Raw genomic sequence first — 5,378 nt, forward strand, 5'->3', positions numbered from 1 at the left:
GACATATAAGAAATGTTCGTAACTTTGCCTCCTGGATGTCTGTCTAACCATCCACTCTTAGAAAACCACTATTGCAAGATGGTGTGTGTAACAGCATTTGCCTCTATTTTCTTTAACTCTCGCAAACCTCCCAAAGTTTTCCACTGTCTTTATCATTTTTTACTAGCCTCCTTCTTGTTGTGCAACGTCCTGCACTTCACACGAGTCAGCACCTGTCTACACTCTAGCCTGTGACTTCTCCTTCCGCTTCCCTCTCACTCCTGGCCACCATTTACATATGTCTATGTTTCAGTGGAAAGCATTTCCTCTTTTTTCACAATGGTGGTCTCATCCAACATATTCTTTTTGGCAATTAACTAATGTGCCTCAGTATGATGTCCTCCAGATTCATCCATGTTATAAGGCATTGCGAAGCTTCATCATTATTCTTTAATTGTATGGTATTCCACAGTGCGTACAGTCTTCCACTGATGGGCACAGCCATGCTGTGCAGCAGTTTGAAGAGCAAGAGTAATGGCTGGAAATATCCAGGTCGAGTATTACATAGAAAACCAAGCAGCTCTATATGTACAGTGTGCAAGTCACTGCCTAGCAAAAATGAGTGTGCCTGCCTCAGAGAAAGGAGCTGTGGGGGTGTTTTTTCTGTATTCCTAGAGCTTCTTTGAACATTATGCATTTGATATCATTTGTTAAATTCATCACTACCGATGGGAAATAAGAGGAAAGATAATGCAAGAGGACTTTCTTAGACCAGCGCCCCCCCACAAAAAAAAAATGACGTGAAGTGTTCAACAGATAGAGACAAGTGGGAAAGACAATGGGAGCCACGAGGAAAAGTACGGAAGCACAAACAAGACAGAAACAAAGGTTTTGTGAAGTCTCAATTTACGCTGTGCGTTCAATTTTCTAAATATGTTTCACACCACATCTCATGGGAGAGGCGCTATAGTGCAGACCTTACAGAATCTGTTGTGAACTTGAATACCAGCTCACTGGTTGCTAGCTGTGTGTGATTTTGGACAAATTCCTTAAAGTCTCTGGAAGGTAGCTCTGCTCACCATGCCCTACGGCCTCGGAACTCATTTCCTCGTCTTAACGTTGAGCTAATAATAATGCTCAATGCATAGTAATATTTTCACGGAAGGAATAAAAGGAGAAGGACAGCTCACAGCCCAGCAACCCAATTAGGGCATTGTTTTCTCCTCCAAGCCTAGTCTGAAATTTTGGATGAATTCTTTGGGATGACAATGTTATCTCCTCCAATTTTCTCTCGTGAGAGCCATCACTACCTCAATCAGTAAAGCCTTCCCTGACCTCCCTCATCCCTTGAGATGCCATGGGATGAAAGGCCGTTGACCCTGGAATCTGCACTAAACCAACACAGCCCTGATGTGAGCACTGAGCAGGGCACTCCTGTAATGCACAGGAGACTATCTAGAAGCTTCCTCAGCACCCCCCTACCCTCTCCAATTTGCTGTAGATTGTGCTCTTTCTCTCCTAGGTGAAGGAAGAGTGGAAAGGATAAATAAGATTTTGTAAGGCAAGTCAGCTTCCCCCCTAAAAATTATCCTCAAATGAGAAAGCCAACTTTCCCAAGTGTGGCTATAGATAAGGCCATATTGAGTGGCTGTCTTAATATTTTAACAAGGATGTGAACATAAATCACATTCTTTATAAGATGGGATTCCATTAACCAGAGAGGTTGTGCCTGTGAGTGTTGGCAGGATTAGGTAATAGATGGCAATAGAAATGCAGTCAGAGAATGATTTCTATCATCTCAGAATTACAGGTAAGAAATGACAAGGAAACAGAGCACAAGAATCACAGTTCAGTATCCCAAGAGTATTCTTCATGTTTAGAAAAACTTCTATAGATTTTATACAATTAAGAAAGTGCCTTATATGCATTATGCATGTAGGAGCTACATCTATCAAAATCTAAATGGAAGATTCACTGACCTGTAAGGACATGGATTAAATTGTGAGTTAGCATCATCTTATTTATCCCCATTACTATTCTCATGCATGCTACAAAATCCACTCCTTGGATCAGGCCAGCATTCAGCATTAGTAACAGCTCCTTTTTAACTTTAAATTCTCTCCAACCGTCTTATCTAACTCACCAAACAAGTTGAGTAGTTTTCAAAGATACCGAGAATATCACATGAGAATCAAGATACCTTTACCACTGTGCTCAAATCCCTCCTCCCGGCTGCATGCATCAGTGTTTTCTTTGACAAAGCCATCTTTGCTAACATCTCATAGCAAGCTCTTAAAGAACATAGCATATTATGCATTCAAGGACCAGAAGACCTGGGTCTAATGGGCTTAGCTTGCCCTTGCATGCCTATCTGGCAAGAGTCTCTCTTGATTCCCCTCGCCCTGTGTTTGCAAGTCCGTGAGGTCTTTTAATAGATGCAGGGCCCTCAGAGGGTCCAGCTTACAAGAAAGGCTGCAGAACTTTTCCAGCCCATGTCTCATTAGCATCCTGACTTCTGGCTTCTTCACTCTGTCACAAGGCCAAAGTATGAAAGTCCCTAGAGCAATGGTCACATTTTACATTACACTTAGTAGCGAATAAGTCATCCCATTGTCATGGAAAGCATTTTTTAGCACCTCTTGATAGAGGCAGTATATAATACAGAGTTCTACTTTTTTGGTCTGTGTTTCACTGACTGACCTAGGAAATGCTACTGGAGCTATAGGGTACTTCAAGGAATTGGGAAGTTCATGGTCTGACACAAGTCGTGACATCGACAAGTTGACCTGTTGATCAAACATAACTCAAGTCACAATGTGGAACACCTGATGTGGATTCTATGCAAATCCACAAATGACTGAGGTCTCATTTGATCCCGGTGGAATCTGAAAAGCTCTGCCCTACATAGTTCCCAGAAGTCCAGTAAGTTATTTACAGAGATCTCTTTTCATTTATAAGGAGCCCTGGTGGTACTGTGGGTTAGATGCTGAGATGCTGACCACAACGTCGGTTCTAACCTCACAGCTGCTTCTTAAGACAGAGATGAGGCTATAAAGATTCATAGTCCCAGACTCCCTAGATAGGGTTCCTATGATTCAAAATTGATTAAAAAATAATTCAATAATGATTTTGGTTTTTTTTTTTTATGACAGGGCTAGCTGAGAGCGTCTGAAAGTTTCAGAGAACTTCTCATCACTCTGGGGGTAGAATCAAACACACTCACCACACATGCGCTGTAGAGAAAGGACTTGAGTTTAAGTTAGGCTCTGTATCCATCTATATCCACATTGGGTAAGATCCTCAATCGCTATGAACCTCAATTACTTCAACTATAAAATGAAGACAAAGGCACGTACAAGGCATCTCAAATTTGGCAATGATTGCAAAAATGCTTTACAAAGAAAAAGTATACATATAAGAATACTTGGAGTTATGTGTTTTATATCACCATTGGTGTTATTATAATGAGCACACTGAAACCACTAACCAAGTGTGACTCACTGCAATGCTTCTGAAAACTTCACATATGTGAGAACCACCTAGGGCTCTTATTAAAATGCAGGCTCTCGTTCAGTGGGCATGCACGGGGCCCAAGAGCTTAACAAGTTCCCAGGCCTGGGGAACCACCCTTTGTGCCCTGGTGGGCCTGTAGATTAGATGTTGAGCTGTTTACCCACAGTATTTACGGCAATGCGGGGCCGTACAAGTGATGAACAGACAAAACGTTTCCTATGTGACTCTGGGAATGAGAACAGGTTATGTTGCTCTTTTGAAGATGTATTGACCGCATAGACTGAGAGCGCAGGAGTCTGTTCCAGAAGCTTGGGTGTACGGTGTTGGTTCTTTTACAATACATTACAAATGCAATCATGAAATAGTGATGAATGTCTTCTGTACGTTTTCGTTCTTCCTTTAGAGATTTCGCTTTGCCTAAATACTCAGTTACCCTTTCAAGAAATTTCAATTTGGCAACTCATTCTTGGCAGTCCTGAGAAATGATTTCCAGTAGAGAAGAGTTATGGCTGGATGGCCTGAGAGGGGCCTTTACCTTACAAATGTCCGCCAGGCCCAGCAGCCTCTCAGCAGCTGCACTCACTGTGAAATTCATCTTTGTCACAAATAGCAAATCACGTGCCATGGAATATCACGATCTCATTATGGGATGTCATCTTACAGCACAAATACATTATTTTCACCAGATTTACAGGCAGTGCAGCCCACATCACCGTCAGCAAGTGATGGATGGGATCTCTCTAGATGTGTTTGGGTGCCTGAATTACACATGGCAGGATGCTGACAGGCGTGGGCAGCAGCTAACCCTCGAAGGCTATGAAGAAGGTTTCTCCTTCATGGTCCCTTAAACACAAAACCCAGGGATTAGAAAACTGTGTAGGTTGTACTTTAAGGAAAGAAAAGAGACAATCCAATAGCCACCCGGTAACAGCCTTCTTCTTGTATATTAAATTTAGCCTGCACAACAAAGAGACTTTGGTAGAATCCGCACTAGACCTTGTTGGATGGGCCCACAAGAAAAAACAGTGGGTCTTAAATTCTGTTCTCTAGAAAATCTGACGTTCAACAAGGCATATGTCTTACACACGAAAAAGCCTGGTGCTATAACATTCTATGGCAAGCAAACAGTCCTACCAAGAGATTAAAACCAACGGCATGTATCCTTTTATTTGAGGTCATTGTAGCCCTTTGGAATCAAATCTTGAAGAAATGGAGCTGTGTAAATATCATAATTTTGAAACTTCCAATTAAAAGGAGTTTTATCATCTATGCAATGCCTTAATCTCTTCTCTCTGTTGTACTCATATAACCTCTGCTGGAAAACTTGAGGTATTGGGGAGATCCTCCTCTCTAGGAAAAAAGAAATTATTTCTGAAATATTTTGAGCTTTAATAAAGTTCTTAACCCATGTCTATAAACTCCATCCACTGGTAGTAGGTCTGAGTCTTAGGGCTCAAAGAATCATTTTAATTCATCTCTTGAAACCATTACATGTGTGAAGAATCTTCAACATTCTCCCTGAATCTCCAAGAACCTGTCAAGCACCACCAGCCAGCTAGATGCTTAGAGTGAATGTTCATAAAAATTGCCAAGGTGTAACTGGAATAATTCAGAATATGGCACAATTAATGCAAGTTTCCATACAAAACTGACAAAATGTAAAATGGTCTTACCTCTGTAAATAAATCCTTTGAATTGAATTAAATATATGGCAGAAAAATTACACAAAGGAAGGAAACCATGAAAATTAGAATAGTCTGTTTTTTGGATGACAAGTGAAATGTTGTTTTGATCATATGTCATATTTAATAACTGTGGAAAAAATAGCAAGAGGATATGGAAGCTCAAAGAAAGATGCTGGAAGAGCCAAATTTCTCTGTCTTAAA

This window comes from Echinops telfairi, unplaced genomic scaffold, assembly GCF_000313985.2.
Source record: "Echinops telfairi isolate 266 unplaced genomic scaffold, ASM31398v2 ScPeMD7_17;HRSCAF=63, whole genome shotgun sequence".
NCBI lineage: Eukaryota > Metazoa > Chordata > Mammalia > Afrosoricida > Tenrecidae > Echinops > Echinops telfairi.